The sequence below is a fragment of the Arachis hypogaea genome, chromosome 10 (assembly GCF_003086295.3).
Source record: "Arachis hypogaea cultivar Tifrunner chromosome 10, arahy.Tifrunner.gnm2.J5K5, whole genome shotgun sequence".
In the NCBI taxonomy this organism is placed as follows: domain Eukaryota; kingdom Viridiplantae; phylum Streptophyta; class Magnoliopsida; order Fabales; family Fabaceae; genus Arachis; species Arachis hypogaea.
This window is the reverse complement of record NC_092045.1, coordinates 83,354,103-83,377,298: the sequence shown is the minus strand read 5'-3', so window position 1 is coordinate 83,377,298 and position 23,196 is coordinate 83,354,103. Positions and strand designations below refer to the sequence as shown.

The window sequence follows — 23,196 nt, the reverse complement described above, 5'->3', positions numbered from 1 at the left end:
TCATTGACTCTCAGGTTACTTCCCCTTTGTACATCAATGAGAGTTCGTCCAGTTGCTAGGAAAGGTCTTCCTAGAATGAGAGTTGCACTCTTGTGCTCCTCCATTTCCAGCACCACAAAGTCAGTCGGAAAGGTGAATGGTCAACCTTGACAATCATATCCTCTATTATGCCTGATGGATATTTAATGGAGCCATCAGCAAGTTGGAGGCATATCCGGGTTGGTTTGACTTCTCCAGTCAACCCAAGCTTTCTGATAGTGGATACAGGTATTAGATTGATGCTTGCTCCAAGATCACATAGGGCTGTCTTGGTGCAAGCACCTTCTAATGTGCATGGTATCATAAAGCTTCCTGGATCTTGAAGCTTTTCTGGTAAGCTTTTAGAATGACTGCACTGCATTCTTCAGTGAGAAACACTTTTCAGTTCTCTCCAATCCTTCTTATGACTTAAGATTTCTTTCATGAACTTAGCATAAGAAGGTATTTGCTCAAGTGCCTCTGCAAACGGAATCTTTATTTCAAGAGTCCTTAGATAGTCTGCAAAGCGGGCAAATTGCTTATCCTGTTCCGCTTGGCGGCGTTTTTGAGGATAAGGCATCTTGGCTTTATATTCTTCAACCTTAGATGCTGCAGGTTTATTCCTTACAGAAGTGGTTGAAGAAGCCTTTTTAGAGGGATTACTGTCAGCACTCTCAGGTGTCTGATCCTCCCTTGATCTGAACGCCAGGATTGGGTGGAAAATGGGCGTTTAATGCCAACATTTCCCCCTTTTCTGGCGTTTGAACGCCAGAACTGGGCAAGGAATGGGCGTTTAACGCCAGCTTTCCTTCCCTCTCTGGCGTTTGAATGCCAATAACATTCCTCTCTGGGCTCTTACTGTCCTCAGAGGGATTTTGAACAGTGGTTTGGTTATCCCTGTCAATTGTTCATTGTTTGGCTTTTGCTACTTTGAGCAGTGTTATTCAGTGTCTTCCCACTCCTCAGTTGAACTGCTTGACATTCCTCTATTATCTGTTTAGATATTTGCTGTTTTGCTTGATTCAACTGCAGTTCTATGTTCTTGTTAGCAGCTTTAGTTTCATGGAGCATCTCTTTAAATTCTGCTAACTGTTCTGTCATTCGGAGCAATTGTTGATTAAGCTCAATCATCTGTTCTTGAGGATTAGGATCAGTGGCTAGTGCCATGACTTCCTCTTTTGGAGAGAACTCATTGCTAGAGTACTGATGAGCGGATAATTTGTATACTTTTTGGCATTGTTTTTAGTATGTTTTTGGTATGATATAGTTAGTTTTTAGTATATTTTTATTAGTTTTTAGTTAAAATTCACTTTTCTGGACTTTACTATGAGTTTGTGTGTTTTTCTGTGATTTCAGGTATTTTCTGGCTGAAATTGAGGGACCTGAGCAAAAATCTGATTCAGAGACCAAAAAGGACTGCAGATGCTGTTGGATTCTGACCTCCCTGCACTCGAAGTGTATTTTCTGGAGCTACAGAAGCCCAATTGGCGCGCTCTCAACGGCGTTGGAAAGTAGACATCCTGGGCTTTCCAGCAATATATGATAGTCCATACTTTGCCCAAGATTTGATGGCCCAAACCGGCGTTCAAAGTCACCCTCAGAAATCCCAGCGTTAAACGCCGGAACTGGCACCCAAATGGGAGTTAAACGCCCAAACTGGCATAAAAGCTGGCGTTTAACTCCAAGAAGAGTCTCTGCACGAAAAATGCTTCATTGCTCAGCCCAAGCACACACCAAGTGGGCCCGGAAGAGGATTTTTATGTCATTTACTCATTTCTGTACACCTTAGGCTACTAATTTTCTATAAGTAGGACCTTTGACTATTGTATTAAAAATCTTTTGATCACTTTAGATCTCTAGATCATCTTTGGACATTTTAGTTCTTAGATCATTGGGAGGCTGGCCATTCGGCCATGCCTAGACCTCATGCTTATGTATTTTCAACGGTGGAGTTTCTACATACCATAGATTAAGGTGTGGAGCTCTGCTGTACCTCGAGTATTAATGCAATTACTATTGTTCTTCCATTCAATTCCGCTTGTTCTTGTTCTAAGATATCACTTGTTCTTCAACTTGATGAATGTGATGATCCGTGACACTCATCATCATTCTCACCCATGAACAAGGTGACTGACAACCACTCTTGTTCTACAAGCGATCAAGGCTCTAGTGAATATCTCTTGGATTCCTGATTGCACGATGCATGGTTGATCGCCTGACAACCGAGTGCTCGTCTGACAAACGAGCCAACCATTCCGTGAGATCAGAGTCTTCGTGGTATAGGCGAGAACTGATGGCAGCATTCAAGAGAATCCGGAAGGTCTAACCTTGTCTGTGGTATTCTGAGTAGGATTCAATGACTGAATGACTGTGACGTGCTTCAAACTCCTGAGGGCGGGGCGTTAGTGACAGACGCAAAAGAATCACTGGATTCTATTCCGGCCTGATTGAGAACCGACAGATGAATTCCGCTATGCTGTGACAGAGCATATGCAATCGCTTTCACTGAGAGGATGGGAGGTAGCCACTGACAACGGTGAAACCCTTGCTTAAGCTTGCCATGGAAAGGAATAAGAAGGATTGGATGAAGACAGTAGGAAAGCAGAGAGACGGAAGGGAAGGCATCTTCATGCGCTTATCTGAAGTTCCTACCAATGAATTACATAAGTATCTCTATCTTTACCTTTGTGTTATTTTCGTTCATCACCATTACCATTTGAGTTTGCCTGACTAAGATTTACAAGATGACCATAGCTTGCTTCAATACTAACAATCTCCGTGGGATCGACCCTTACTCGCGTAAGGTTTATTACTTGGACGACCCAGTGCACTTGCTGGTTAGTTGTGCGAAGTTGTGTAATGCCATGGTACTGAACTACCAAGTTCTTGGGTTCATGACCGGGGATTATGAGAGTTGTGAAAAAGTATTGTTCACAATTTCGCGCACCAAGTTTTTGGCGCCGTTGCCGGGGATTGTTCAAGTTTTAAGCAAGCTTTTGGTAACATCAGTGCCAAGATCCGGCAACAACACAAAATTTTTGGCGTTATTGCCCGGGATTGTTCTAGTTTGGACAACTGACGGTTCATCTTGTTGCTTAGATTAGGTATTTATTTTTTTCGAAATTCTTGAAGATGAATTCTAGAGTTTCATGATGATTTGTTGAAGTCTGGTTGGCTGAGAAGCCATGTCTAATCTCATTGGACCGAGGTTTCAACTTATCATCACAAGAGCTTGTTGATTTTTATCAATCTTGCTTTTGGAGCAGTGATCTGCTAAGGCTTGGCTGGCCTCTGGCCATGTCTAGTGTTTTGGACCGAAGCTTTCTTTGAAAGCTTGGCTGGCTGTGAAGCCATGTCTAATTCCTGGACCGAAGTCTTAGACTAGCATTGCACTGATTCCTGGAATTCTCATTGAGAATTTTGATATCTTTTTCCATTTAATTTTCGAAAAACACAAAAAAAATTTTCAAAATCATAAAATCCAAAAATATTTCTTGTTTGAGTCTAGTGTCTCATCATAAGTTTGGTGTCAATTGCATGCATTCATGTGTCTAAGTGATCTTCAAGATGTTCTTGATGATTTACTTGCTCTGATCTTTGAATTCAATTTGACTTGATAGTTTTGTGTGTCTCATATGCATTTTCATCCTGTTAGTGTCAGTAGTATACAAACTGCTAAGTTTGGTGTCTTGCATGCATTGTTATTTGATTCTTGTTGCATTTTGGTTTGTCCTTATTATTAAAAATCCAAAAATATTTTTAATTTATGTCTTTTAAAGTCAATAATACAGAGAATTGAAGATTCAGAACATACAGCAGAGGAATTGCACAGAAAAAGCTGGGCGTTCAAAACGCCAGTGAAGAAGGACAGACTGGCGTTTAAACGCCAGCCAGGGTACCTGGTTGGGCGTTTAACGCCCAAAAGGGTAGCATTTTGGGCGTTAAACGCCAGAATGGATACCATTCTGAGCGTTTAACGCCAGGATGGCTAGAAGGGAAGATTTTGTTTTCAAATCAAATTTTTTCTAAGTTTTCAAAATCTTTTCAAAATCAAATCTTTTTCAAATCAATTTTTCAATCAAATCTTTTTCAAAATCAATTTCTTTCCATTTTTAAAGATACTTACTATCAATTAATGATTTGATTCAACATTTCAAGAATGTTACCTTTTCTGTTGAGAAAGGTTTAATGTTTGAATCATATCTTTTCTTGTTAGTCAAGTTTTTAATTTTCAAATCAAATCTTTTTAAAATGTTTTTCAAATCATATCTTCTCAATGACATATTTTTTAAATCAATCATATCTTCTTAACCACATCTTTTTCAAAATAGTTTTCAATCAAATCCTTTTGATTTCTAATTTCAAAATCTTTTTCAAAAATCACTTGATTTCTTTTCCATTTTCATTTTCGAAAATTAAGTAATGTTTTTCAAAAATGTTTTCAAAATTTTTCACTTAATTTTCGAAAATTACTTCCCTCTTTCTCACATCCTTCTAATTATGGACTAACACTATCCCTAAATGCAAAATTCGAACTCCATCTCCTTTGTTAAGTTCGACTTTTCCACTTCTGTCTTCTACTCTTCTTTTCCTCTGACACCTAAAGGAATCTCTATACTGTGACATAGAGGATTCCACATTTTCTTGTTCCCTTCTCTTTCTTATGAGCAGGAGCAAAGACAAAGGCATTCTTGTTGAGGCTGATCCTGAACCTGAAAGGACCTTGAAGAGAAAGCTAAGAGAAGCCAAAGCACAATTCTCTTTAGAGCACCTGAACGAACTCTTCAAGGAGGAAGAACTCATGGCAGCCGAAAACAACAACAATGCCAACAATGCAAGGAAGGTGCTTGGTGACTTTACTGCACCTACTCCCGATTTCTATGGGAGAAGCATCTCTATCCCTGCCATTGGAGCAAACAACTTTGAGCTTAAGCCTCAATTAGTTTCTCTAATGCAACAGAATTGCAAGTTCCATGGACTTCCACTGGAAGATCCTCATCAGTTTTTAGCTGAGTTCTTGCAAATCTGTGACACTGTCAAGACTAATGGGGTTGACCCTGAGGTCTATAGACTGATGCTATTCCCTTTTGCTGTAAGAGACAGAGCTAGAACATGGTTGGATTCTCAACCTAAAGAAAGCCTGGACTCTTGGGAAAAGCTAGTCAATGCCTTCTTGGCAAAGTTCTTTCCACCTCAAAAATTGAGTAAGCTTAGAGTGGAAGTCCAAACCTTCAGACAGAAGGAAGGAGAATCCCTCTATGAAGCTTGGGAAAGATACAAACAATTGATCAGAAAGTGTCCCACTGATATGCTTTCTGAATGGAGCATCATAGGTATTTTCTATGATGGTCTCTCTGAACTGTCCAAGATGTCTTTGGATAGCTCTTCTGGAGGATCTCTTCATCTGAAGAAGACGCCTACTGAAGCTCAAGAACTGATTGAAATGGTTGCAAACAACCAATTCATGTACACTTCTGAAAGAAATCCTGTGAACAATGGGACTAGTCAGAAGAAAGGAGTTCTTGAGATTGACACTCTGAATGCCATATTGGCTCAGAACAAAATATTGACTTAACAAGTCAATATGATTTCTCAAAGTCTGTCTGGAATGCAAAATGCACCAAGCAGTACTAAGGAAGCTTCATCTGAGGAAGAAGCTTATGATCCTGAGAACCCTTCAATGGAAGAGGTGAATTACCTAGGAGAACCCTATGGAAACACCTATAATTCTTCATGGAGAAATCACCGAAATTTCTCATGGAAGAATCAAGAGAGACCTCAACAAGGTTTCAATAACAATAATGGTGGAAGAAACAGGTTTAGCAATAGCAAGCCTTTTCCATCATCTTCTCAGCAACAGACAGAGAGTTCTAAGCAGAATACCTCTGACTTGGCAACCATGGTCTCTGATCTAATCAAAACCACTCAAAGTTTCATGACTGAAACTAGGTCCTCCATCAGAAATTTGGAAGGACAAATGGGTCAGCTGAGCAAGAAAATTACTGAACTCCCTCCAAGTACTCTCCCAAGCAATACAGAAGAAAATCCAAAAGGAGAGTGCAAGGCCATCAACATGGCCGAATTTTGGGAAGGAGAAGAGGCAGTGAACGCCACTGAGGAAGGCCTCACTGGGCGTCCACTGGCCTCCAATGAGTTCCCCAATGAGGAACCATGGGAATCTGAGGCTCAGACTGAGACCATAGAGATTCCATTGGACTTACTTCTGCCATTCATGAGCTCTGATGAGTATTCTTCCTCTGAAGAGGATGAGTATGTCACTGAGGAGCAAGTTGCTAAATACCTTGGAGCAATCATGAAGCTAAATGACAAGTTATTTGGAAATGAGACTTGGGAGGATGAACCCCCTTTGCTCACCAAAGAACTGGATGACTTGTCTAGGCAGAAACTGCCTCAAAAGAGGCAGGATCCTGGGAAGTTTTCTATACCTTGTACCATAGGCACCATGACCTTCAAGAAGGCCTTGTGTGACTTAGGGTCAAGTGTAAACCTCATGCCCATCTCTGTAATGGAGAAGCTAGGGATCTTTGAGGTGCAAGCTGCAAAAATCTCACTAGAGATGGAAGACAACTCAAGAAAACAAGCCTATGGACTTGTAGAGGATGTTCTAGTTAAAGTTAAAGACCATTACATCCCTACTGATTTCATAGTCCTAGAGACTGGGAAGTGCATGGATGAATCCATCATCCTTGGCAGACCCTTCCTAGCCACAGCAAAGGCTGTGATTGATGTTGATAGAGGAGCGTTGATCATTCAAGTGAATGAAGAATCCTTGGTGTTTAAGGCCCAAGGGTATCCCTCTGTCATCATGGAGAGGAAGCATGAAGAGCTTCTCTCAAAACAGAGCCAAACAGAGCCCCCACAGTCAAACTCTAAGTTTGGTGTTGGGAGGCCACAACCAAACTCTAAGTTTGGTGTTGAACCCCCACATTCAAACTCTAAGTTTGGTGTTGGGAAGTTCCAATACGGTTCTGAGCATTTCTGAGGCTCCATGAGAGTCCTCTGTCAAGCTAGTGACAATAAAGAAGCGCTTGTTGGGAGGCAACCCAATGTTTTATAATTAATTATTTTCTTTTGTTATTTTATCTTTTTTGTAGGTTGATGATCATGAGAAGTCACAAAATTAACTGAAAAAGCAAAAACAGAATGAAAAACAGGAAGAAAAACAGCACACCCTGGAGGAAGATGCTGCTGGCGTTCAAACGCCAGTAAGCCTAGCAGTTGGGCGTTTAACGCCAGAAAGGGGCACCAGACTGGCGTTAAACGCCAAGAAAGGGCAAGAACCTGGCGTTAAACGCCAGGAATGGGCATCAGCCCGGCGTTTAACGCCAGAATTGGCTCAAAACGTGAATTTTGATGCCATTTAGTGCAGGGATGACTTTTCCTTGACACCACAGGATCTGTGGACCCCACAGGACCCCACCACCACTCTCTCTCTTCTTCCCCCATTCACCAATCACCTCAACACCTCTTCCCCAAAAACCCTTCACCTATCAAATCCCATCTTTCTCTTCACCACTCACATCCATCCTTCATAAATCCCCACCAACCTCACCCTTCAAATTCAAATCACTTTACCTCCCAAACCCACCCATAATGGCCGAACCACTACCCCCCCTCTCTCCTATATATACCCTTCTTCAACCCTTCATTTTCACACAACCTAAACACCACCATCTCCCTCTTCCTCATCTCTTCTTCTTCTACTCTCTTCTTTCTTCTTTTGCTCGAGGACGAGCAAACATTTTAAGTTTGGTGTGGTAAAAGCATTGCTTTTTGTTTTTCCATAACCATTTATGGCATCCAAGGCCGGAGAAACCTCTAGAAAGAGGAAAGGGAAGGCAAAAGCTTCCACCTCCGAGTCATGGGAGATGGAGAGATTCATCTCAAGGGTGCATCAAGACCATTTCTATGAAGTTGTGGCCTTGAAGAAGGTGATCCCCGAGGTCCCTTTTTCACTCAAAAAGAGTGAATATCCGGAGATCCGACATGAGATTCAAAGAAGAGGTTGGGAAGTTCTTACCAACCCCATTCAACAAGTCGGAATCTTGATGGTTCAAGAGTTCTATGCAAATGCATGGATCACCAAGAACCATGATCAAAGTGTGAACCCGAATCCAAAGAATTATCTTACTATGGTTCGGGGGAAATACTTGGATTTTAGTCCGGAGAGTGTGAGGGTGGCGTTCAACTTGCCTATGATGCAAGGAGATGAACATCCTTACACAAGAAGGGTCAACTTTGATCAAAGGTTGGACCAAGTCCTCACAGTCATATGTGAAGAGGGCGCCCAATGGAAGCAAGATTCAAGAGGAAAGCCGGTTCAATTGAGAAGGCATGACCTCAAACCCGTGGCTAGAGGATGGTTAGAGTTTATACAACGCTCAATCATTCCCACTAGCAACCGGTCCGAAGTTACCATAAACCGGGCCATCATGATCCATAGCATCATGATTGGAGAAGAAATAGAGGTTCATGAGGTTATAGCCCAAGAACTCTATAAGGTGGCGGACAAGTCCTCTACCTTGGCAAGGTTAGCCTTTCCTCATCTCATTTGTCACCTCTGTTATTCAGTTGGAGTTGACATAGAAGGAGACACCCCCATTGAGGAGGACAAACCCATCACTAAGAAAAGGATGGAGCACACAAGAGATCCCACTCATCATGAGATCCCTGAGATTCCTCAAGGGATGCACTTTCCTCCACAAAACTATTGGGAGCAATTAAACACCTCCCTAGGAGAGTTGAGTTCCAACATGGGACAACTAAGGGTGGAGCATCAAGAACACTCCATCATCCTTCATGAGATTAGAGAAGATCAAAGAATCATGAGGGAGGAGCAACAAAGACAAGGAAGAGATATTGAGGAGCTCAAGCACTCCATAGGATCTTCAAGAACAAGAAAGAGCCGCCATCACTAAGGTGGACCCGTTCTTTGATTTCCTTGTTCTTTATTCTTCTGTTTTTCGAATTTTATGCTTATGTTTGTCCATGTTTGTGTCTTGTGATCATTAGTGTCTTAGTGTCTATGCCTTAAAGTTATGAATGTCCTATGAATCCATCACCTTTCTTAAATAAAAATGTGCTTAATTGAAAAAGGAAGAATTGCATGAATTTTGAATTTTATAACAGTTAATTATTTTGATGTGGTGGCAATATTTTTGTTCTCTGAATGTATGCTTAAACAGTGCATATGTATCTTGAATTTGTGGTTCATGAATGTTGGCTCTTGAAAGAATGATGAAAAAGGAGACATATTACTGAGGATCTGAAAAATCATTAAAATGATTCTTGAAGCAAGAAAAAGCTATTCAAAAAAAAATCGAAAAAAAAAGGGAAGAGAAAAAGAAAACGAAAAAAAAAGAGAAAAGAAAGAAAGAAATAAGAGTTGTGATCCAAGGCAAATAAGAGTGTGCTTAAGAACCCTGGACACCTCTAATTGGGGACTTTAGCAAAGCTGAGTCACAATATGAAAAGGTTCACCCAATTATGTGTCTGTGGCATGTATGTATCCGGTGGTAATACTGGAAGACAGAGTGCTTTGGGCCACAGCCAAGACTCAATAAATAGCTATGTTCAAGAATCATCATACTTTACTAAGAGAATCATTAACACTATCTGGACTCTGAGTTCCTAAAGAAGCCAACCATTCTGAATTTCAAAGGATAGAGTGAGATGCCAAAACTATTCAGAGGCAAAAAGCTAAAAGCCCCGCTCATCTAATTAATACTGATCTTCATAGATGTTTTTGGAATTCATTGCATATTCTCTTCTTTTTATCTTATTTGATTTTCAGTTGCTTGAGGACAAGCAACAATTTAAGTTTGGTGTTGTGATGAGCGGATAATTTGTATACTTTTTGGCATTGTTTTTAGTATGTTTTTGGTATGATATAGTTAGTTTTTAGTATATTTTTATTAGTTTTTAGTTAAAATTCACTTTTCTGGACTTTACTATGAGTTTGTGTGTTTTTCTGTGATTTCAGGTATTTTCTGGCTGAAATTGAGGGACCTAAGCAAAAATCTGATTCAGAGACCAAAAAGGACTGCAGATGCTGTTGGATTCTGACCTCCCTGCACTCGAAGTGGATTTTCTGGAGCTACAGAAGCCCAATTGGCGCGCTCTCAACGGCGTTGGAAAGTAGACATCCTGGGCTTTCCAGCAATATATGATAGTCCATACTTTGCCCAAGATTTGATGGCCCAAACCGGCGTTCAAAGTCACCCTCAGAAATCCCAGCGTTAAACGCCGGAACTGGCACCCAAATGGTAGTTAAACGCCCAAACTGGCATAAAAGCTGGCGTTTAACTCCAAGAAGAGTCTCTGCACGAAAAATGCTTCATTGCTCAGCCCAAGCACACACCAAGTGGGCCCGGAAGAGGATTTTTATGTCATTTACTCATTTCTGTACACCTTAGGCTACTAGTTTTCTATAAGTAGGACCTTTGACTATTGTATTAAAAATCTTTTGATCACTTTAGATCTCTAGATCATCTTTGGACATTTTAGTTCTTAGATCATTGGGAGGCTGGCCATTCGGCCATGCCTAGACCTCATGCTTATGTATTTTCAACGGTGGAGTTTCTACACACCATAGATTAAGGTGTGGAGCTCTGCTGTACCTCGAGTATTAATGCAATTACTATTGTTCTTCCATTCAATTCTGCTTGTTCTTGTTCTAAGATATCACTTGTTCTTCAACTTGATGAATGTGATGATCCGTGACACTCATCATCATTCTCACCCATGAACAAGGTGACTGACAACCACTCTTGTTCTACAAGCGATCAAGGCTCTAGTGAATATCTCTTGGATTCCTGATTGCACGATGCATGGTTGATCGCCTGACAACCGAGTGCTCGTCTGACAAACGAGCCAACCATTCCGTGAGATCAGAGTCTTCGTGGTATAGGCGAGAACTGATGGCAGCATTCAAGAGAATCCGGAAGGTCTAACCTTGTCTGTGGTATTCTGAGTAGGATTCAATGACTGAATGACTGTGACGTGCTTCAAACTCCTGAGGGCGGGGCGTTAGTGACAGACGCAAAAGAATCACTGGATTCTATTCTGGCCTGATTGAGAACCGACAGATGAATTCCGCTATGCTGTGACAGAGCATATGCAATCGCTTTCACTGAGAGGATGGGAGGTAGCCACTGACAACGGTGAAACCCTTGCTTAAGCTTGCCATGGAAAGGAATAAGAAGGATTGGATGAAGACAGTAGGAAAGCAGAGAGACGGAAGGGAAGGCATCTTCATGCGCTTATCTGAAGTTCCTACCAGTGAATTACATAAGTATCTCTATCTTTACCTTTGTGTTATTTTCGTTCATCACCATTACCATTTGAGTTTGCCTGACTAAGATTTACAAGATGACCATAGCTTGCTTCAATACTAACAATCTCCGTGGGATCGACCCTTACTCGCGTAAGGTTTATTACTTGGACGACCCAGTGCACTTGCTGGTTAGTTGTGCGAAGTTGTGTAATGCCATGGTACTGAACTACCAAGTTCTTGGGGTTCATGACCGGGGATTATGAGAGTTGTGAAAAAGTATTGTTCACAATTTCGCGCACCAAGTACAAATATTGGTTTCTAGCAACAGTGTCTATAAGCTCTTGAGCTTCTTTAATTGTCTTCCTTATGTGTATAGATCCACCAGCTGAGTGGTCTAAAGACATCTGAGCTTTTTCTGTAAGCCCATAGTAGAAGATGTCTAACTGTACCCACTCTGAAAACATTTCAGAGGGGCACTTTCTTAGCATACCTCTATACCTCTCCCAGGCATTATAAAGGGATTCATTATCCTCTTGTTTAAAGCTTTGGATGTCCAGCCTTAGCTGTGTCATCCTCTTGGGAGGGTAAAAGTGATTCAGGAATTTGTCTGATAACTGTTTCCATGTCTTTATGCTTGCTGCAGGTTGGTTATTTAACCACATTTTAGCTTGATCTTTTACAGCAAATGGAAACAGTAATAGTCTATAGACATCCTGATCTACCTCTTTATCATGTACTGTGTCAGCAATTTGTAAGAATTGTGCCAGAAACTCAGTAGGCTCTTCCTGTGGAAGACCGGAATATTGGCAATTTTGCTGCACTATGATAATGAGTTGAGGATTTAGCTCAAAGCTGCTTGCTTTGATAGGAGGTGTACAGATGCTACTCCCATATGCAGCTGTAATGGGGTTAGCATGTGACTCCAGAGTCCTTCTGGACTGATCAATTCCACTTAGGTCCATAATGGATAAAGGAAAATGATATGGATTGCAAATAGATAAAATATTGTTTTGTTTTTTTTTCTTTTTTTTTGACCGAAAAATGAAATAAAAACAAAGGAAAATAAAATAAAAAAAATCGAAAATTAAAAGAGAAAAAGATCAAAGCAAATTGAAGACTGAATCAATTAGTTAATTAAAAAGATTTTGAGATTAGCAATTAGAAAGATATGATTGAAAAGTTTTTATGAAACAGATTTGATTTTTGAAAAGAGGAAAGAGAAAAACAACAAAATGACACCAAACTTAAAATTTTTAGAAAATCAAGCACTAATTTTCGAAAATTTTAAGGAAAAACACAAAGAGGACACCAAACTTAGAATTTTTACGGATCAAAAAGGGACTAAAGACATGCAATTTCGAAAATTAAAAGAAAAACAAAAGCATGCAATTGACACCAAACTTAAAATATGAAACTAGACTCAACTAAAAGACTCTAAACCTACAAAAATAAAACAGTCCTAATCTAAGCAACAAGATAAGCCGTCAGTTGTCCAAACTCGAACAATCCCCGGCAACGGCGCCAAAAACTTGGTGCACGAAATTGCAATCACACTTTTGCAACCCCGCACAACTAACCAGCAAGTGCACTGGGTCGTCCAAGTAATACCTTACGTGAGTAAGGGTCGATCCCACGGAGATTGTCGGCTTGAAGCAAGCTATGGTTATCTTGTAAATCTTAGTCAGGATATCAAAAATTATCAGGATTGATTGTGAAAAGCAAAAGAACATGAAATAAGTACTTGTTTTGCAGTGATGGGAAACAGGTTGAGGATTTGGAGATGCTACATCTTCTGAATCTCTACTTTCCTACTGTCTTCTTCTTCAAGCACGCAAGGCTCCTTCCATGGCAAGCTGTATGCAAGGATTTCACCGTTGTCAGTGGCTACCTCCCATCCTCTCAGTGGAAATGTTCAACGCACCCTGTCACGGCACGGCTATTGATGAGCGGATAATTTATACGCTTTTTGGCATTGTTTTTAGTATGTTTTTAGTATGATCTAGTTAGTTTTTAGTATATTTTATTAGTTTTTAGTTAAAATTCACTTTTTTGGACTTTACTATGAGTTTGTGTGTTTTTCTGTGATTTCAGGTATTTTCTGGCTGAAATTGAGGGTTCTGAGCAAAAATCTGATTCAGAGACTGAAAAGGACTGCAGATGCTATTGGATTCTGACCTCCCTGCACTCGAAGTAGATTTTCTGGAGCTACAGAAGCCCAATTGGCGCGCTCTCAACGGCGTTGGAAAGTAGACATCCTGGGCTTTCCAGCAATGTATAATAGTCCATACTTTGCCCGAGATTTGATGGCCCAAACCGGCATGGCAAAACAGCCTCAGAAATTCCAGCGTTTAACGCTGGAACTGGCATAAAACTTGGAGTTAAACGCCCAAACTGGCATAAAAGCTGGCGTTTAACTCCAGAAAAGGTCTCTACACGAAAATGCTTCAATGCTCAGCCCAAGCACACACCAAGTGGACCCAGAAGTAAATTTTTACGTCATTTACTCATTTCTGTATACCCTAGGTTACTAGTTTACTATTAATAGGATCTTTTGACATTGTATCAGTACCTCATGACACTTTACACGTTTCTTTGTGTACTTTCCACGGCATGAGTCTCTAAACCCCATGGTTGGGGGTGAGGAGCTCTGCTGTGTCTTGATGGATTAATGCAATTACTACTGTTTCTCATTCAATCATGCTTGCTTCCATTCCAAGATATTACTTGTTCTTAAATCGGATGAATGTGATGATCCGTGACATTCATCATCATTCTCAATTATGAACGTGTGCCTGACAACCACCTCCGTTCTACCTTAGATTAAGTAGATATCTCTTGGATTCTTTAACTGGAATCTTCGTGGTATAAGCTAGAACTGATGGCGGCATTCAAAAGAATCCGGAAGGTCTAAACCTTGTCTGTGGTATTCTGAGTAGGATTCAATGATTGAATGACTGTGATGAGCTTCAAACTCCTGAAGGCGGGGCGTTAGTGACAGACGCAAAAGAATCACTGGATTCTATTCCGGCCTGATTGAGAACCGACAGATGGATAGTCGTGCCGTGACAGGGTGCGTTGAACATTTCCACTGAGAGGATGGGAGGTAGCCACTGACAACGGTGAAACCCTTGCATACAGCTTGCCATGGAAGGAGTCTTGCGTGCTTGAAGAAGAAGACAGTAGGAAAGCAGAGATTCAGAAGATGAAGCATCTCCAAAACCTCAACCTATTCTCCATCACTGCAAAACAAGTACTTATTTCATGTTCTTTTACTCTTCACAATCAATCCTGATAATTTCTGATATCCTGACTAAGATTTACAAGATAACCATAGCTTGCTTCAAGCCGACAATCTCCGTGGGATCGACCCTTACTCACGTAAGGTATTACTTGGACGACCCAGTGCACTTGCTGGTTAGTTGTGCGGGATTGCAAAGTGTGATTGCAATTTCGTGCACCAAGTTTTTGGCGCCGTTGCCGGGGATTGTTGAGTTTGGACAACTGACGGCTTATCTTGTTCCTTAGATTAGGACTGTTTTGTTTTTGTTGGTTTAGAGTCTTTTAGTTGAGTCTAGTTTCATATTTTAAGTTTGGTGTCAATTGCATGCTTTTGCTTTTCTTTTAGTTTTTCAATTTTGCATGTCCTTAGTCTCTTTTTGATCTTTAAAAATTCTAAGTTTGGTGTCCTCTTTGTGTTTTTCCCTTAAAAATTTTCGAAAATTAGTGTTTGATTTTCTAAAAATTTTAAGTTTGGTGTCATTTTGTTGTTTTCCTCTTTCCTCTTTTCAAAAATCAAATCTTTTTCATAAAAATTTTTCAATCATATCTTTTTAATTGCTATTTTCAAAATCTTTTTAATTGACTAATTGATTCAGTTCTCAATTTGCTTTGATCTTATTTTCTTTTTGATTTTCGAATTTTTATCTTAATTTCCTTTTGTTTTATTTTATTTTTTTCGTTTAATTCAAAAAAAAAATTTCAAAAACAAAATTTATCTATTTGCAATCCACATTATTTCCCTTTATCCATTATGGACCTAAGTGGGATTGATCAGTCCAAAAGGACTCTGGGGTCATATGCTAACCCCATTACAACTGCATATGGGAGTAGCATCTGTACACCTCCCATCAAAGCAAGCAGCTTTGAGCTAAATCCTCAACTCATTATCATAGTGCAGCAAAATTGCCAGTATTCCGATCTTCCACAGGAAGAGCCTACTGAGTTTCTGGCACAATTCTTACAAATTGCTGACACAGTACTTGATAAAGAGGTGGATCAGGATGTCTACAGACTATTACTGTTTCCATTTGCTGTAAAAGATCAAGCTAAGAGGTGGTTAAATAACCAACCTACAGCAAGCATAAAGACATGGAAACAGTTATCAGACAAATTCCTGAATCACTTTTACCCTCCAAAAAGGATGACACAGCTAAGGCTGGACATTCAAGGCTTTAAACAAGAGGATAATGAATCCCTTTATAATGCCTGGGAGAGGTATAGAGGTATGCTAAGAAAATGCCCCTCTGAAATGTTTTCAGAGTGGGTACAGTTAGACATCTTCTACTATGGGCTCACAGAAAAAGCTCAGATGTCTTTAGACCACTCAGCTGGTGGATCTATACACATGAGGAAGACAATTGAAGAGGCTCAAGAGCTTATAGACACTGTTGCTAGAAACCAATATTTGTACTCTAGCAATGAGTTCTCTCCAAAGGAGGAAGTCATGACAGTAGTCACTGATCCTAATCCTCAAGAACAGATGATTGAGCTTAATCAACAATTGCTCCTGATGACAGAACAGTTAGCAGAATTTAAAGAGATGCTCCATGAAACTAAAGTTGCTAACAAGAACATAGAACTGCAGTTGAATCAAGCAAAACAGCAAATATCTAAACAGATAACAGAGGAATGTCAAGCAGTTCAACTGAGGAGTGGAAAAACACTGAATAACACTGCTCAAAAGAGCAAAAGGCCAAATATGGAACAATTGACAGAGGATAACCAACCCACTGTTCAAAATCCCTCTGAGGACAGTAAGAGCCCGGAGAGGAATACTTTTGGCGTTCAAACGCCAGATAGGGAAGGAAAGTTGGCGTTAAACGCCCATTCCATGCCCAGTTCTGGCGTTCAAACGCCAGAAAAGGGGGAAAAGTTGGCGTTAAACGCCCATTTTCCACCCAATCCTGGCGTTCAGACGCCAAGGGAGGATCAGACACCTGAGAGTGCTGACAGTAATCCCTCTAACAAGGCTTCTTCAACCACTTCTGTAAGGAATAAACCTGCAGCATCTAAGGTTGAAGAATATAAAGCCAAGATGCCCTATCCTCAAAAACTCCGCCAAGCGGAACAGGACAAGCAATTTGCCCGCTTTGCAGACTATCTAAGGACTCTTGAAATAAAGATTCCGTTTGCAGAGGCACTTGAGCAAATACCTTCTTATGCTAAGTTCATGAAAGAAATCTTAAGTCATAAGAAGGACTGGAGAGAAACTGAAAAAGTGTTTCTCACTGAAGAATGCAGTGCAGTCATTCTGAAAAGCTTACCAGAAAAGCTTCAAGATCCAGGAAGCTTTGTGATACCATGCACATTAGAAGGTGCCTGCACCAAGACAGCCCTATGTGATCTTGGAGCAAGCATCAATCTAATACCTGCATCCACTATCAGAAAGCTTGGGTTGACTGGAGAAGTCAAACCAACCCGGATATGCCTCCAACTTGCTGATGGCTCCATTAAATATCCATCATGCATAATAGAGGATATGATTGTCAAAGTTGGGCCATTTGCCTTTCCAACTGACTTTGTGGTGCTGGAAATGGAGGAGCACAAGAGTGCAACTCTCATTCTAGGAAGACCTTTCCTAGCAACTGGACGAACTCTCATTGATGTACAAAAAGGGGAAGTAACCCTGAGAGTCAATGAGGATGAGTTCAAGTTGAATGCTGTAAAAGCTATGCAGCATCCAGACACACCAAATGACTGCACGGGCGCTGACATTATTGACTCTCTGGTAGAAGAGATCAATATGACTGAAAGCCTAGAATCAGAGCTTGAGGACATCTTCAAGGATGCTCAACCTGATCAAGAAGAATCAGTGGAAACAAAGGAATTTTCGAAAATTCCTCAAGAGGAGGATAAGCCTCCCAAACCTGAACTCAAACCACTACCACCATCCCTGAAGTATGCATTTCTGGAAGAGGGTGACACTTTTCCAGTGATTATAAGCTCTGCTTTAAATCCACAGGAAGAGGAAGCACTGATTCAAGTGCTAAGGACACACAAGACAGCTCTTGGGTGGTCCATAAGTGATCTTAAGGGCATTAGCCCAGCTAGATGCATGCACAAGATCCTGTTGGAGGATAATGCCAAACCAGTGGTTCAACCACAAAGGAGGCTAAATCCAGCCATGAAGGAAGTGGTGCAGAAAGAGGTCACTAAATTACTAGAGGCTGGGATTATTTATCCTATTTCTGATAGCCCCTGGGTGAGCCCTGTCCAAGTTGTCCCCAAAAAGGGAGGCATGACAGTGGTTCATAATGAAAAAAATGAACTGGTTCCTACAAGAACAGTCACAGGGTGGCGTATGTGTATTGACTACAGAAGGCTCAATACAGCCACCAGAAAGGATCATTTTCCTTTACCATTCATAGACCAAATGCTAGAAAGACTAGCTGGTCATGATTATTACTGCTTTTTGGATGGCTATTCAGGCTACAACCAAATTGCAGTGGATCCTCAGGACCAAGAGAAAACAGCATTTACTTGCCTTCTGGCGTGTTTGCCTACAGGAGGATGCCTTTTGGTCTGTGCAATGCACCTGCAACCTTTCAGAGGTGCATGCTCTCTATCTTCTCAGATATGGTAGAGAAATTTCTAGAAGTCTTCATGGATGACTTCTCAGTATACAGAGACTCATTCAGCTCCTGTCTTAATCACCTAGCACTTGTCCTGAAAAGATGCCAAGAGACTAACCTAGTTTTAAACTTGGAGAAATGTCACTTTATGGTGACTGAAGGAATTGTCCTTGGGCACAAAATTTCAAGCAGGGGAATAGAGGTGGATAAGGCAAAGGTAGAGGTAATTGAAAAATTACCACCACCTGCCAATGTTAAGGCAATCAGAAGCTTTCTGGGGCATGCAGGATTCTACAGAAGGTTCATAAAGGATTTTTCGAAAATTGCAAAACCTTTGAGTAACCTGCTAGCTGCTGACACACCATTTGTGTTTGACACACAGTGTCTGCAGGCATTTGAGACCCTGAAAGCTAAGCTGGTCACAGCACCAGTCATCTCTGCACCAGATTGGACATTGCCATTTGAACTAATGTGTGATGCCAGTGACCATGCCATTGGTGCAGTGTTGGGACAGAGGCATAACAAGCTTCTGCACGTCATTTATTATGCCAGCCGTGTTCTAAATGACGCACAGAAGAATTACACAACCACAGAAAAAGAGTTACTTGCAGTGGTCTATGCCATTGACAAGTTTAGATCCTATCTAGTGGGATCCAAAGTGGTTGTGTACACTGACCACGCTGCTCTTAAATACTTACTCACAAAGCAGGATTCAAAACCCAGACTTATAAGATGGGTGTTGCTTCTGCAAGAGTTTGATATAGAAATAAGAGATAGAAAAGGGACAGAGAACCAAGTAGCTGATCATCTGTCCCGAATAGAACCAGTAGCTGGGGCGTCCCTCCCTTCTACTGAGATCTCTGAGACCTTCCCAGATGAGCAACTCTTTGCCATTCAGGAAGCTCCATGGTTTACAGATATTGCGAACTATAAAGCTGTGAGGTTCATACCCCAGGAGTACAGCAGAGTGCAAAGAAAGAAGTTAATTTCAGATGCCAAGTACTACCTCTGGGATGAACCATATCTCTTTAAGAGATGTGCAGACGGAATGATCCGCAGATGTGTACCCAGAGAAGAAGCACAAAGGATCCTATGGCACTGCCATGGATCACAGTATGGAGGACATTTTGGAAGTGAGCGAACAGCCACTAAAGTCCTCCAATGTGGCTTCTACTGGCCTACTCTCTATAAAGATTCCCGAGAGTTTGTGCGTAACTGTGACAGTTGCCAAAGAGCTGGTAACTTGCCTCACGGATATGCCATGCCTCAACAAGGGATATTAGAGATAGAATTGTTTGATGTATGAGGCATTGACTTCATGGGGCCATTCCCACCATCATACTCAAACACTTACATTCTGGTGGCAGTGGACTATGTATCTAAATGGGTAGAAGCAATTGCTACACCCACTAATGATACCAAGACCGTGCTGAAATTCCTCCAGAAACATATCTTCAGCAGATTTGGTGTTTCTAGAGTACTAATCAGTGACGGGGGGGACTCATTTCTGTAATAGACAGCTATACTCTGCTATGGTTAGATATGGAATTAGCCACAAAGTAGCAACTCCGTATCATCCACAGACAAATGGGCAAGCTGAGGTCTCTAACAGAGAGCTAAAAAGAATCTTGGAACGGACTGTGATAGCCCGAAGAAAGGATTGGGCAAAGAGTTTGGATGATGCTCTGTGGGCATACAGAACAGCATTCAAGACTCCTATAGGAACCTCTCCATACCAACTGGTGTATGGGAAGGCCTGTCATCTGCCCGTGAAACTGGAACATAAAGCCTACTGGGCAACCAGATTCCTAAACATGGATGCTCAGTTAGCTGGTGAAAAAAGATTACTCCAGCTAAATGAGCTAGAGGAGTTCAGACTCAATGCCTTTGAAAATGCAAAAATTTATAAGGAAAAGGCAAAGAAATGGCATGACAAGAAGTTGTCAACCAGAGTCTTTGAGCCAGGACAAAAAGTTCTGCTCTTCAACTCTAGGCTCAGACTGTTTCCAGGAAAACTTAAATCCCGGTGGAGGGGTCCGTATGTGATTACAGGAGTGTCACCATATGGATATGTTGAGCTTCAGGATATTGATTCTGACAAAAAGTTCATTGTTAATGGACAGAGGATCAAGCATTATCTTGAAGGCAATTTTGAGCAGGAATGCTCAAAACTGATACTTGAGTGATCCTCAGTAAAGGTCCAGCTAAAGACAGTAAAGAAGCGCTTGCTGGGAGGCAACCCAGTCATTAGGAGGTTATATGATTTGTTCTTACAGAGGCAAGTATCAAAAATGAAGGAATTCACAGAGTTACAGAAGGATTCAGCTCAAAAAGCAGAGAAAAAGAGCTTACTGGCGAAAAAAAAATGCCAGTAAGGGGCATTTTGGGCGTTAAACGCCAGAATGGGTACCATTCTGGGCGTTTAACGCCAGGAATGGTGCCATTTTGGGCGTTAAACGCCAGAATGGGCACCATTCTGGGGGTTTAACGCCAGGTGTGCAGCATCCTGGGCGTTCAGAAAAACGCCCAGTGATAAAGGAATTCTGGCGTTTAACGCCAGCCAGGGCACCTGGCTGGGCGTTAAACGCCCAAAAGGGGCAACAAATGGGCGTTAAACGCCAGAATGGGTGCCATTCTGGGCGTTTAACACCAGAAAGGTGGGGGGACCACAATTTTGTTTTCAAATCAAATTTTTTCAAACTTTCCTTTTCTTACCCATACTTTTCTACAAAAACATATTTCAATCTCTTATTATTCACTTTCAAATTTTCAAAAATCTAAAATCATTCTTCAAATCTCTCAAATCATTCCCAAATTTTTTTCAAAAACTCACCCTTCTCTCAATTTCTTTCCATATCTTCTCAAATCTCCTTTCAAATTTTTCTTTTTTTCGAAATCTCTCCTCCCCACTTTATAAATACACGTTTGGCACCCCTCATTCCCCACACCATTCGAATTTGCTCTTCCTCTCTCTCTCTTCTTTCCTTTCTTTTGCTTGAGGACAAGCAAACCTCTAAGTTTGGTGTGCTTTTCCGTGATCACTAAGCCAAGATTCATCAAGATCATGGCTCCTAAGGGAAAACAAACCAATTTAAGAGGAAAGAAAGAGAATAATCCAAAGAATCTTTGGAATCAAGAGAAGTTCTTAACCAAAGAACATGAAGACCATTATCACAAAATAATGGGTCTAAGGTCAGTGATCCCGGAAGTAAAATTTGATCTGAAAGAAGATGAGTATCCGGGGATCCAAGAGCAAATTCGAAACAGAGGATGGGAAGTTCTAACCAATCCTGAAATAAAGGTTGGAAGGAATATGGTTCAGAAATTCTACTCAAATCTGTGGCTAACAGATAAGCAGAGAATGACTGGAACTGCTTACCATACCTATAGAACCATGGTCAGAGGGAAAGTTATGTACTTCCTTCTGGACAAAATAAGAGAAATCTTCAAATTACCTCAACTGCAAGATGATCCTGAATCCTTTAATAGGAGAATGGTGAGAGCAGATAAAGGGTTGGATCAAGTTCTAGAGGACATATGCCTCCCTGGAACTAAGTGGATAACCAATTCTAAGGGTATCCCAAACCAACTCAAGAGGGGAGACCTCAAACCAATTGCAAGAGGTTGGCTAGACTTTATTGGGCGTTCCATACTACCCACTAGCAACCGTTCTGAGGTCACTATCAAGAGAGCAGTGATGATTCATTGCATTATGCTTGGAAAAAAAGTGGAGGTTCATCATGTGATTGCTTGAGAGATCTACACAATTGCAAACAAGAATTCCACTGAAGCCAAACTGGCTTACCCAAGCTTGATCTCCTTGCTCTGTAAAGAGGCTGGGGTAAAGATGGGAGTAGATGAGTTCATACCCATTGAACATCCAATCACCAAGAAGTCAATGGAAGGACAAATGCAAGACAACTCTATCAAAAGGAGGGCGCATGAGTTCCTCCCTGAATTCCCTGAAATTGGCTACTGGCCAGCCTAGAAGCATCTATCACCAAGCTGCAAGAAACTATGGAGCAACTTAAGGAAGAACAGCAGAATCAGAACTGCATGCTCTGCAAATTGCTGAAGGAACAAGAGAAGCAGGGGCATGAACTCCAAGAGTTGAAACGCCAAAAGCTCTCATCTCAAGTTGAGGGAGCATCCACTTCTCAAAATCAAGGTTGTTGAGTCCTAACTCTGAGAAAACCTCTATCATTAGGAGCCTATTTAAATTTTTATTTTCTATTTTTATTTTCTAGTTTCATCTTATATTTATTTCTGAGTCTTGTTTTTAATTCATAATTAATAAAATTTAAAATTCATGTCTTAAAGCTATGAATGTCCTATGAATCCATCACCTCTCTTAAATGAAAAATGCTTTAATCACAAAAGAACAAGAAGTACAGGATTTCGAAATTTATCCTTGAAACTAGTTGAATTAGTTTGATGTGGTGACAATAATTTTTGTTTTCCGAATGAATGCTTGAACAGTGCATATGTCTTTTGAATTTGTTGTTTTGAGAATGTTAAAAATTGTTGGCTCTTGAAAGAATGAGGAAAAAGAGAACTGTTATTGAGGATCTAAAAAAATCATTAGATTGATTCTTGAAGCAAGAAAAAGCAGTGAATACAAAAAAAATTCGAAAAAAAAAGAGAGAAAGAAAAAGAAGAAGAAAGAAATAAAGTTGTGACCCAAGGCAAAAAGAGTGTGCTTAAGAACCCTGGACACCTCTAATTGGGGACTCTAGCAAAGCTGAGTCACAATCTGAAAAGGTTCACCCAATTATGTGTCTGTGGCATGTATGTATCCGGTGGTAATACTGGAAGACAGAGTGCTTTGGGCCACAGCCAAGACTCATACACTAGCTATGTTCAAGAATCATTATACTTAACTAGGAGAATCAATAACACTATCTGAGTTCTGAGTTCTTATAGATGCCAATCATTCTGAACTTCAAAGGATAGAGTGAGATGCCAAAACTGTTTGGAGGCAAAAAGCTACTAGTCCCGCTCATCTAATTGGAGCTAAGTTTCCTTGATATT

General features: G+C 40.8%; 1 non-coding gene across 1 annotated transcript; it reads right to left on the bottom strand.

Annotated features, from left to right (window-relative positions):
* Positions 1 to 5,224: 5,224 nt before the first annotated feature.
* On the bottom strand, positions 5,225 to 5,332 carry LOC112719011 (small nucleolar RNA R71). Its single transcript, XR_003161335.1, has one exon. It is a non-coding gene; the product is annotated as a small nucleolar RNA R71 (small nucleolar RNA).
* Between the last annotated feature and the right edge of the window lie 17,864 nt (positions 5,333 to 23,196).